The 13,330-nt window shown below is 36.5% G+C and overlaps 1 protein-coding gene across 3 annotated transcripts in view; it reads left to right on the top strand.

The window, feature by feature from the left end:
* The window catches only part of UBR1 (ubiquitin protein ligase E3 component n-recognin 1), a 166,349-nt gene that overhangs the window by 49,885 nt on the left and 103,134 nt on the right, over nt 1-13,330 (top strand). The window lies entirely within an intron of this gene.

The raw sequence follows: 13,330 nt of genomic DNA on the forward strand, positions 1-13,330 counted from the left end.
CCATTGTAGGCCCTCAGCTCCTTTGTCGAAGATTAGCTGTCCATAGATGTGTGGTTTTATTTCTGGGCTTTCAATTCTGTTCCATTGATCTGTGCATCTGTTTTTGTACCAGTACCATGCTGTTTTGATTACTGTAGCTTTGTAGTATGTTTTGAAGTCAGGGATTGTGATGCCTCCAGCTTTGCTCTCCTTTCTCAGGATTGCTTTAGCAATTCGGGGTCTTTTGTTGTCCCATATGAATTTTAGGATTCTTTGTTCCATTTCTGTAAAGAATGACATTGGAATTCTGATTGGGATAGTGTTGAATCTGTAGATTGCTTTAGGTAGAATGGACATTTTAACTATGTTTATTCTTCCAATCCATGTGCATGGAATGTCTTTCCATCTCTTCATGTCGTCGTCGATTTCTTTCAAGAAGGTCTTGTAGTTTTCGTTGTATAGATCTTTCACTTCCTTGGTTAAATTTATGCCAAGGTATTTTATTCTTTTTGTTGCGATCGTGAATGGGATTGAGTTCTTGAGATGTTTTTCTGTTAGTTCATTGTTAGCATATAGAAATGCTACTGATTTATGTATGTTGATTTTGTACCCTGCAACTTTGCTGTAGTTGTTGATTGTTTCTAATAGTTTTTCTGTGGATTCTTTGGGGTTTTCTAAGATCATGTCGTCTGCAAACAGTGAGAGTTTTACTTCTTCGTTGCCTTTTTGGATTCCTTTTATTTCTTTTTCCTGCCGAATAGCTCTGGCCAAAACCTCCAGTACTATGTTGAATAAGAGTGGCGAAAGTGGGCACCCTTGTTTTGTTCCTGTTCTGAGAGGGATGGGTTTCAGTTTTTGTCCATTGAGTATGATGTTGGCTGTGGGTTTGTCATATATGGCCTTTATTATGTTGAGCTACTTTCCTTCTATACCTATTTTATTAAGGGTTTTTATCACAAATGGATGTTGGATCTTGTCAAATGCTTTCTCTACATTTATTGAGATGGTCATGTAGTTTTTATTCCTCATTTTGTTAATGTGGTGTATCACACTGATTGATTTGCAGATGTTGAACCATCCCTGTGTCCATGGTATAAATCCCACTTGATCATGGTATATGATCTTTTTGATGTATTGCTGTATTTGGGTTTCCGATATGTTGTTGAGAATTTTTGCATCCATGTTCATCAGTGATATTGGCCTGTAATTTTTCTTTTTTGTGTTGTCCTTGTCTGGCTTTGGTATCAGAGTGATGTTGACCTCATAGAATGTGTCAGGAAGTATTCTGTCTTCCCCAATTTTTGGAATAGTTTGAGAAGGATAGGTATTAAATCGTCTTTGAATGTTTCGTAGAATTCTCCAGAGAAGCCCTCTGGTCCTGGACTTTTATTTTTTGGGAAGTCTGATTACTCTTTCAATCTCTTTACTTGTGGTTCGTCTATTCAGATTATCTGTTTCTTCTTGATTCAGCTTTGGGAGGTTGTAAGAGTCTAAGAATTTATCCGTTTCTTCTAGGTTGTCCAAGTTTTTGGCATACAATTTTTCATAGTATTCCCTTATAATTTTTTACATTTCTGTGGCATCCATTGTAATTTCTCCTCTTTCATTTCCAATTTTATTTATTTGAGCTTTCTCTCTCTTTTTCTTAGTGAGTCTGGCTAAGAGTTTGTCAATTTGTTTGTCTTCTTAACATCCAGCTCTTTGTTTTATTGATTTTTTCTACTTTCTTGTTTCAATTTCATCTATTTCTGCTCTGATTTTTATTATTTTCCTCCTTCTGCTGACTTTGGGCATTGTTTGTGGTTCCTTTTCTAATTGTGTTAGGTGAAGTCTGAGAGTGCTTGTTTGACATTTTTCTTGTTACAATGAGTCTGTAAGGCGATGAATTTCCCTCATACAACAACTTTTGCTGCATCCCATATAGTTGGTATGGTATATTTTCATTTTCATTTGTCTCCAGATATTTTTGATTTCTTCTTTAATTTCTTCAGTGATCCACTGGTTGTTCAGTAGTGTGTTATTTAGTCTCCACATCTTTGTCCCTTTCTCACCTTTTTTCTTGTAGTTGATTTCTAGTTTCATAGCAGTATGGTCGGAAAAGATGCTCAATATGATTTCAGTCTTAAATTTATTCAGGCCTTGTTTCCCAACCTATGGTCTATCCTTGAGAATGTTCCATGTGCACTTGAGAAGAATATGTATGCTGCTGGTTTGGGATGGAGTGTTGTATACATATCTGGTCTAGTTTTTCATTTAATTCCACTGTTTCCTTGTTGACTTTCTGTCTGGATGATCCATCCATTGATGTAAGTATAGTGCTGAGGACTCCTATTGTTATTGTGTTGTTGTTAATATCTCCTTTTAGGTTTGTTAATAGTTGCTTTATGTACTTTGGTGCTTCTGTGTTTGGTGCATAGATACTTATAAGTGTTATGTCTTCTCAGTGAAGTGTCCCTTTTGTCCTTATATACTGCTCCTCTCTGTCTCTCTTTAACTCTTTTATCTTAAAGTCTACTTTTTCTAATATATGTATTGCAACACCTTCTTTCTTTTGTTTGCCATTAGCTTCGAGTATCATCTTCCATCCCTTCACTCCGAGCATGTGTTTGTCATTGGAGCTGAGATGTTTTTCTGGAGGTAGCATATTGTTGGGTCTTGTTTGCTAATCCTTCCTGCCACTCTATGTCTTTTGATTGGAGAATTCAAACCATTTACATCTACAGTGATTATTGATATATGAAGGCTTAATGCTGCAATTTTGTTGCTTGTTTTCCAGTTCTTCTGCATTTCCTTTCTCATCCTGTGTACTTCAGAATACCAATTCAGTTAAGTAGTTTTCTGTGCTGGTTTGCTTAGTTTTCTCCTTGTGTATTACTTGTGTGTCTCTTCTACTTATTTGTTCAGTGATTACTATGTGGTTTGTATGAAAAATATCACTAATGAGATAGTCCAGTTTCTGATAACTTCTTATTTCCTTAGGATAAGCCAATTTCATCCCTTTCCTCTTCCCCTGCTAAGTTGTTTTGTTACATCTTTTCCCATCTTGTGTTGTGAGTTTGTGTTTAAAATGACAAGATTTTATTTATTTTTGGTGTTTTCCTCCCCTATATCTTTAATGTTATACTTGAGTGTTTGCTAATGTATTCTGATGGATAGCTACACTTAGCTGATTTTGTCTACCTGTTTATCTCCTTACTCAGGGCTTTGTAACTGCTTTCTTCTTTTTTTCAGGCAAAAGGGCCTCCGTGAGGGTTTTTTGTAGCAGGAGTCTTGAACTTCCTTAGCTTTTGTTTTCTGGGAAAGTTTTTATTTCTCCATCATATCTGATGATATTTTTGCTGTATAGAGTATTCTTGGCTGAAAGTTTTTGTCTTTAAGAACTTTGAATATATCATTCCACTTTTGTAGCCTGTAGAGGTTTCTGCTGAGAAATCCGTTGAAAGCCTGATAGAGGTACCCTTGTATGTTATTTTCTTCTGTCTTTCTGCCCTTGGTATTTTCTCTTTGTCGCTGACTTTTGCCAGCTTCACTACTATATGCTTTGCAGTAGGTCTTTTTACATTGATATAGTTAGGCGATCTATTGGCTTCTTTCACTTGCGTTTACATCTTCTTCCCCAGGTTTGGGAAGTTCTCTGCTATTATTTCTTTGAACAAGCTTTCTGCTCCATTCTCCTTCTCTTCTACCTCTGGAATACCTATATTGAGTTGGATATTTCTCAGAAAACTTCTTAATTTCTTTTTAGCCTTAGTTCTCTCTCCTTCTTCATCTGAAGCATTTCTCTATTTCTCTCCTCAGTATTGCTGATTCATTCCTCCCTTATTCTATTGTTCAGGAAATCTATATTCTTTTTTATCTCATCCACTGTGTTTTTCATCTCCAGTATTTTTGATTGGTTCTCTGTAGTTTCAGTGTCTTTTGTGAAGTAATTTCTGAATTCATTGAACTGTCTATCTGCATTGTCTTGTAACTTGTTGAGTTTGTTTTGTGATAGCTATTTTGAATTCCCTGCCATTTAGATTATAGATTTCTGTGCCTTTCGGATTGCTTTCTGGGTACTTGTCATTTTCCTTCTGGTTTGAAGATTTAATATATTTTTCCTTATTGCTAGATGGCGTGGATTTGAGCTTCTGCATAGTGGTAGTAATTGATTGCCTCTTCCGCCTGCCACCACTGGGTGTGGGTCAAGAGCTGCATATTCTGAACCCACCACAATCTGCAGCTCAGATCTCATTCACTGCCTTTCTGTGACTGCTGAGCTGGGGAGATCAGTGGGGGATGGGGCACTTTCTTTCTCCTGCAATATCTCAGGGGCTTCTCGCTCTGCCCTTGCTATCTGCTGTCCTGAGGTGTTAGCATGATGAAGACACCCCCATGATAGCTAGTCATCTCTGTATGGGGCTTTTCCCTGGGCTGTGAGGGACCTCAGAGAGCAATCGTGTTCCTGCAGAGGGCCACTGCCTCCCGCATTTCCTCTCGGAGCTGTGCACAGTCCCTGGGTTACTGCCCTTTGGGAGGAAGAGAAGATTTCTTTTACCTCGTTCCACTTCCTCGGGGATGTGGGGGCTCCAACACCTCCAGTTTCAGATGTGTGGCCGCATGAGTCTCTCAGACATCTTTTCTGTTGTGTGACTGTCCCTTGTTGGAGTATGACTGTCCTTTCCATTGTATCTTAGAGGGGAGAGTTTAACGGGAGAGCTCACTCCATCATGATGGTGACATCAGAATTTCCCAAGTAAGTCTTATTATAATTTTAGAAACAGCACATGAAAAGCAACCAAAAAATACCTACCATCTCGTATCATTTTATAAAGTAAAATACATTTTAATTCCAAGAAAGTAGGATCTTAGAATAAAGAGCAGTCCTTCAAAGTGCATATATGTAGCTCTGTGAAAGAGCTCACCATATTCCTTTCTTTTTTGATCTTTCTGTGGACTGGTGAAAAACGTTTCTGTTAATTTGGGGGAACCTTTTCCATAAGCTACCTTCAAGTATTTAAAGCTCGGCAGTCTACGTTGCCATGACAAAGCACTCTTTTATGGAGTGTCCTTAGGTTTACCATCTTTAGGTGGTTGCAGAGCTCTTCTTGGTGCTTATACAGCTTCCTCAGGAACTTTCGAGTCATCAGAAGGACGGGTTATTGTATGACTACTGAAAAATTATGTTTATAATCTTAAAAAAATAATAGCCATAAAAGTGAGTGTGAAGAGAATGGAACACTTGGTGGGAGATAGAATCTTTCTGGAATACCTGTATGTGTGTTGAAATTTTTAAAGAAAAGCCAGGGAATGGCTAATAAGCACAACTCAGCTGAGTAGTTACCTCCAGGGCAGGTAAGAAGATGGGATTCTGTTGATCGTACAGGGAGTTTCAGCAGTATTGATATTCTCTGAGGTTGGATGGTGGTTTCATCGGTGTTTGTTTTGTTGTTATGCTTTGTAAATTACGTATACTTTGTGTATATTCTTTTGTATAATAAAATACTTCATAAAAGAAAAATGAAATCATAAAAAAAAACTTGTAAGAGGGGCTGGCCCCGTGGCCGAGTGGTTAAGTTCACACGCTTCCCTGCAGGTGGCCCAGTGTTTCGTTGGGTCGAATCCTGGGTGCGGACATGGCACTGCTCGTCAAACCATGCTGAGGCAGCGTCCCACATGTCACAACTAGAGGGATCCACAACGAAGAATATACAACTATGTACTGCGGGGCTTTGGGGAGAAAAAGGAAAAAAAAAAAATCTTAAAAAGAAAAAAAAAGCTTGTAAGAGATAAGAAGGGGTGTATGTTGCTCCAGAGAAGGAGAAGAAAAAAGGAGTAATGACGGCCGACCCAAGATCTGATATGAGAAAAAAGGGCCAAGAAAAACCTTTAGTGGCAGAATGACCCAAATAACTGTTGAGAACAAGAAAATAAGAAGGATAAAATTTTTAACTGTTTGTTCTGCTCTGGATAATGTGACCCTTCTTAGCAATTTCTAGCTTTTCAATAATTTACCCCCTAAAAAACCTACAGTAAGATGAATAGTATCTGAGGATCTAATGTATAACATGGTGACTTATTGATAACACCATGTTGTATAATTGAAATTTGCTGAGAGTAGAACTTGAATGTTCTCACATACGAACAAGGTAAATATTAAAAAAAAAACATACTGCAGTACTATCTTTAAAAAATACCTACAGTAAACCTATGTATTTTCTCCTCAAAATAAATAAATAAGAACACCCACTGTAAATCATTATTTTTTAACAAAGAGAAATATTTTCTTTATGTTGTTAAATGAGAAAAATGTTACAAAACAGTATATTCATATAAGCATCTCCTCTAATCAGAAAAAGATGAAGTTTTCAAATGAAGTGTACAGAGTTGTAAAAGAAAAAGTTCTCATGCCTCTAATTGTTAAATGCAAAGTATATAAAATTATGCATTCAACTTTTTATGTTTGTTTTAAAACATATTGTGTATATAATATTTAACCATAATTTATATTAACTGTTTACCTATTGGGAAGTTTATTTGGATTTCAGTGTGTTTACAATGGTAAATAGTGTTACAGTAAATATCTTTATGTGTTAATCATTTTTTCATGTGTAGGATAGGTTCTCAGAGATGGAATTATGGGATTAAAAAATACTGACCTTTCACAGTATAAAAAGACAACCCACAGACTGGATGAAAAATCTTTGGAAAACAAATATTTGATAAAGGACTGTTCCCCAAAATATACAAAGAACTCTTAAAACTCAACAATCAGAAAATGAACAACCCAATTAAAAAATGGGCAAAAGATCTGAAATGGAATCTTCACCAAGAAGATATACAAATGGCCAATATGCATGTGAAAAGATGCTCAACATCATATGTCATTAGGGAATTGCAAAGTAAAACAAGATGATACCATTACACATGTATTAGAATTGTCGTAATACTAAACATTGACAACACCAAATGCTGGTGAGGATGTGGAGCAACAGGAACTCTTATTGATTGATGATAGGATTGCAAAATGGTACAGCCACTTTGGAAGATGATTTGACAATTTCTTACAGAACAAAACATACTGTGACCATACAATTTAGCAGTTGCACTCCTTGGTATTTAGTCAACTGAAAACTTATGTTTGCACAAAAAACTGTGCAAGAATGTTTATAGCAGTTTTATTCGTGTTTTCCAAAACCTGGAAGCAACCAAGATGTCCTTCAATAGATGACTAGATAAAGAAACTTTGGTATACCCATACAGTGGCTTATTATTCAGTGATAAAAAGAAATGTGCTACCAAACTATGAAAAGACATGGTGAGACCTTAATGCTTATTGCTAAGTTAAAGAAGCCATTGTGAAAGGCTACACTCTGTATGACTCTAGCTATATGACATTCTGGAAAGGGCAACAGTATGGAGACAATAAAAAGATCAGGGGCTGAAGGATGGTGGTGGGAGGGATAAAGAGATGAATAGGTATAGCACAAGGGATTTTTAGGGCAGCAAAACTAATCTGTATGATACTGTGCTAGTGTATGCATGTCAGACATTCATCAAAACCCAAAAATGTACAGCACATTTTTGAGTGAACCCTAATGTAAATTATAGACCTTAATTAATAATAATGTGTAACATTGATTTCTCAATTGTAACCAATGTACCACAATAATGCAAAATGTTAATAATAGGAGAAACTGTATGGTGGTGAGAAGGTGTGTATGGGAACTTGGTATTTTCTTTTATCAGGTATGAGGGCCTTCTTGCGGACTTCTTGAAGGGGGGTCTTGTGGCTACGAAGTCCCTTAGCGTTTGTTTGTCTGGGAAAGATTTAATTTCTCCCTCCTATCTGTAGGATATTTTTGCTGGATAGATTATTCTTGGCTGAAGATTTTTATCTTTTAAAGTTTTGAATATGTCATTCCATTCTCTCCTAGCTTGTCAGGTTTCTGCAGAGAAATCTGCTGAAAGTCTGATAGGGGTTCCTTTGTAGGTTATTTGCCTTGCTGCCCTGAGTATTCTTTCTTTGTCATTCATTTTTGCCAGTGTTACTATTATATGTCTTGCAGTAGGTCTTTTTACATTGACAAATTTAGGAAATCTGAAAGCTTCCTCCACACACATTTCCCTCTCATTCCCTAGATTTGGGAAGTTCTCTGCTATTATTTCTTTGAGCATGCTTTTGGCTCCGTTCTCTTTCTCTTTACCTTCTGTGATGTCTGTAATTCTTCTGTTGCATTTCCTCATTGAGTTGGATATTTCTCGGAGACTTCATTCATTTCTTTTTAGTCTTAGTCCTCTCTCGTCCTCTGTCTGGAGCAGTTCAACATGTCTATGTTTGATTATTCTGATTTGCTCCTCTGTGGTATCCACACGAGCATTCAGGGAATCCATATTTTGTTTTCTCTCTTCCATTGTGTCTTTCCTTTCTAGTATTTCTGATTGATTCTTCTTTATAGTTTCAATCTCTTTTGTGAAGTAGCTCCTGAACTCATTGAATTGTTTCTCTATATTCTCTTTTACCTCATTGAGTTTTTTGGCGGTAGCTATTCTGAATTCATTGTCATTTAGTTTACTTATGTCTGAGTCCTCAGGACAGAATTCTGGGTATTTGTTTTCTCTCTGGTCTGGAGTTTTGATGAACTGCTTGATGCTTGAAGTTCCAGTTATACCCATTGTGATATTATTCGGTTGCAGTTACAGCCTATCGCCACTGGATGGGAGATCGAGAGCCTCGTATTCTGAGCCCTTTGCCTTCTGCTGAGACGATGCAGCACAGCGCTGGTTGGGGGTGTGCCTTCTCTTGTGTGCGGTCCCCGGTTTCCCGATCAGCTCTTGCTATCTGGTCCCCTGGGGTCTTGGCTTGCTTAGGTCACCCCTGCATGAAAGTTTTCACCCTGTTAGAGGGCTTCCCTCTAGGCTGCAAGGGCCCTAGGGAGTCCTGGGTGATCCTGCGGCCGTGCGACCTGTCCCCGACTCCTTCCCTCATGGAGCCTCCTGCGGCAGTGATCCCAGTCCTTAGGGGAGAGAGCAAAGTTCCCTCTTACCCCATTTCATCTCCTCCGAGGGGGGCTCCAGCCTTTCTGCCCTCTGTTGTTTAGCTGCCATGACTCTCCAAGGATTCCTGTGCTATTAGGATATTTTCTGTGGAATATGGTTACTCCTTTTTGTTGTACGTTGGAGGGGAGAGAGTCCCCGGCAAGCTCACTCTACCATGATGCTGACATCACTCCCGGAACTTGGTATTTTCTACTCAGTTTTTCTATGAAGCTAAAACTGCTTTAGAAAAATAAAGACATGGCTTTTTTAAAATGATCTTTTAAAAGTTCCTAGTACATTTTGCAAAATTGCTTTAGGGAAGAATTATCCCAAATGTATCGCAAGCTGCAGTGCCTAAGAACTGCAGAAACCTTTTAACAAACTTTTTAACTGAAACCTTTCAACTGAACGTGACTTTAAAAAAGTTTTTCCCATTGCTATTGGAATGTATTTTCCGGATTGTGTTTTCTCTTGCTTTGTTTTGTTTTTTAAGATTGGCCCTGAGCTAACATCTGTTGCCAATGTTTTTTTTTCTTTTTCTCCCCAAAGCCCCTTGGTTCATAGTTGTATATTATAGTTGTAGGTCCTTCTGGTTCTTCCATGTTGGATGCTACCTCACCATGGCTCAGTAAGCGGTGCTAGGTTTGTGCCCAGGATCCAAACTGGTGAAACCCTGGGCTCCCAAAGTGGAGCATGTGAAGTTAACAACCTGGCCGTGGGACTGGCCCCCGGATTGTTCTTAACGTTTGCTTTTGCTTATTTTGGAATGGTGAATATGGAAAACCCTTATATTGCCACTTAACTTTGCTATCTTCCTAGATAATCAGAACAAGATCTTTGGCTGTTTATTTTGTCATTATTCATGCTGACAGGACCAAGGTCTTTGATTTGATGAGTCATTTAAATTCTGACAAGCCAAGATCAGAATAGATATCATAACTTGCATCAAGTAGAACCAAAATAGTGGCTGAGTTCATCTACCTAGGATTGTCTTGTATCTTGGCAGCTGATACCAAAATCCAGATCCACTTGTAACCTTGGGAGTGATATGGCACTTTTATTGAACAAATTCCAGAGCCAATTAGAATAAATCTGGAGAATAAAACAGAGCCCACTAACAATCTTCTTTTTCTCTGTCCCTTTCTGTGGACACCTCTATCTTCATTCACTAAATTGCAATGATATGTTTATATGTTCTTCATCCCCACTGGACTATAAACTCTTGAGGATAAGGCCCAGGTCTCATGTACCTCCTATGTCATAGTTCCTGGGACATAGAGGCTGTCGACAAACGTTTGTTGAAATAAAGTGTTAGGATCAAAAGGGCTAAATTATGGGGAGTGCTGACAACTAAGATTCAACTATAAAAATATCAGAGTCTATTTTAAATTCAGCTTGCTTTATACATTCTGTAATCCTACATGATGAGAATTTATAGTCATGTATTGTCTTTGAAGCACAATAGTGTTAACAAAATTTATTTACCTAGGCAATATACTAAAACTCACCTTTATTATTTTATTTAATTTATTTATTTATTTATTTATTTTTGAGTAAGATTAGCCCTGAGCTAACATCTGCTGCCAATCCTCCTCTTTTTGCTGAGGAAGACTGGCCCTGAGCTAACATCCATGCCCATCTTCCTCTACTTCACATGTGGGACGCCTACCACAACATGGCTTGCCAAGCAGTGTCATGTGTGCACCCGGGATCCGAACCAGTGAACCCCAGGCCGCCAAAGCGGAACGTGTGCACTTAACCGCTGTGCCACCAGGCCAACCCCAAAACCTACCTTTTAAAAAATTCAAAAATACAGAAGAATAAAACTAAAATTATAGTTGCCTTTCTGCCCCATTCTGCTTTCTTTGTTAAAGTAAATAAACAATTTAGTGTATATCTTTACAGATTTTTATTTGTATAATTACAAACATGCACACACATACATATATGCTTAGGAAAGGGTGTTCATGTATGCGTATTTGTATAAATGGGATCTTAGAATATATCATTTTGCAACTTGTTTTTAACTTAAACAGTATTTCATGGGGATAATTCTATGTTGATATATATAACAGCTCTTGCCTTATTTAATTGCTGCATGTATTCCTTTGTGTAAATATATCATAGTATATTTAACCCTTCCTCTTTTTCTAGACAATTACATTGTTTCCAGTTTTTCACTGATCAACAAATATTGGAACATACACATATACCTTTGTTTTATACACATACACCTTTTTTTTTTATATATAAATGAGTATATACATACCTCGTCAAGAATACCTGAGGCCAGGTTCTTAGAGGTATATTTCTGGATTGAAGGGTATGTGCATTTCAAATTTTGATAGATTTTTGCCAGATGTTTTTCTTGAATTGCTGTACCAACTTACATTCCCATTAAAAGGATATGAGAATGTTCTTTCTCCATACCTGTCACCAAACTTTATTTAATCAGTTTTTTTACTTTTTGCCAATCTGTTAGGCAAATAATTTCATTATTTTAATTTGAATTTCTATTATTACTTGTATTATGAACATCTTTTTGTATTTTAACTGTATGTTTTATTTCTTGTGTTTATTGCCTGTCTCTATCCTTTACTCATTTTTCTATTGCATTTTTCTTACTGCTGTTACCTACTTCAAAATATTTTCTCTTAGTATGCATGTCTTTTTTAAATTTATATTTTTACATCAGATTTATTGAGATAAAATTTATATACACTAAAATCTATGCCTTCAAGTGTACCATTTCCTGAGTTTCACACACATATGTAGTTCATTAATAATCAAATTATAAAATATTTACATCACCTCCAAAGTTCTCTAGTCCCCCTTTGCAGTCAATCCTTTTTCCTTCTTACCCCTATCTTCAGGCAGTCGCTCATCTGTTTTCTGACCCTGTAGTTTTGCACTTTCACACTGTCATATAAATGAAATCATATAGTATGTAGTGTTTCCTGTCTATCTTTTTTCATTTAGCATAAGGCCGTTGACATCATTCGTGTATCAGCAGTTTGTTCTTTTTTTATTGCTGAGTAGTACACCACTGTATGATTGTGCCACAATTTATCCTTTACCAGTTGATGAACATTTGGGTTATTTCTGGCTTTTAAATAAAGTTATTATAAACATTCAAATAAAAGTCTTTGTGTGAGTGTATGTTTTCATTTCTCTTGGGTAACCTAGGAATAAGATTGTTGGATCATAAGTTAAGTGTATGTTTGACTTTAGAAGATCTGTTTTCTGTCTTTTTAACTTGATTTATGCTATCATTTGTCTTACTGACATTTTAAATTTGTATGTTGTTAAATTTATCCAATTTGTTTTAAAGCTTTGGATTTTATGCCTTGCTTCCATGGCATTCCCTATTCTAAAATTATGCTTATACTTTCTTTTAGTACAGCTACATTTTTAGTAATTATGGATGAGTCCAGCGTTCTTCAGTATACTGTATATATGAAGAAAGAAAAATTAATTTGTATATTCTAATTTCTTTTGGTACTTTTGTTCTAGTGGTTATCTCTACTTTTAGTAATAATTTTTATAGTGCCTTTAGTTCCTTTTCTTCCCCTTAACTTTTTATTATCTAGTCTGTCAGTTTTAATGCTATCTTTGACTGTCTTCTATTACTTATATAACAGTCAATGATCTTATGTTACTTTCTTTTTCCCTTTTCTTATTTTTCAGTTGTAGTCTTCCTGACTGTCAGACCATATATTGTTCACATTCTTCTATCCATGTCCTCACCCTTGGTTTGTTCCTAACTCTACAATTAAATATATAATGTGTTCACCATCTGTCCTTTTTCTGAAGTTTGCCTAGTCATCTTTTGGTCGGCTGAAACTCATCCTCTAGATGTCCATAAACTACAGTTTATGGGTCAAATCTGTCTCACCACCTATTTTTTTATGGCCTGCAAGCTAAGCGTGTTTTTTATATTTTTAGATGGTTCAGGAAAAAGACAAGAAAAATCTTTTATGATACATGGAAATTATATGAAACTAAAATTTCAGTGACCATAAATAAAGTTTTGTTAGAACATAGCCATGCTCATTCATTTATTTATTGTTTATGGCTGCTTCTGTACTACAATAGTAGATTTGAGTAATTCAGTAGAGATTGTATGACTTACGAAGCCTAAAATATTTACTGTCCCTTATACAGAAAGTTTACTGATCTTTGCTCAAGTAAATTCCTCAGGAAGGGCACATGTATACAGTGTTCCCTAAGTTCTGACATGTTCAAAATTGCATTTTTATAGCTTGGCTGGAGATAATATCCTTAGTTTACATTTTCTTTCTTTAAAAATGCTGCTCTACTGTTGTCTTTTCTA

This window comes from Equus caballus, chromosome 1, assembly GCF_041296265.1.
Source record: "Equus caballus isolate H_3958 breed thoroughbred chromosome 1, TB-T2T, whole genome shotgun sequence".
NCBI classification, from domain to species: Eukaryota; Metazoa; Chordata; class Mammalia; order Perissodactyla; family Equidae; genus Equus; species Equus caballus.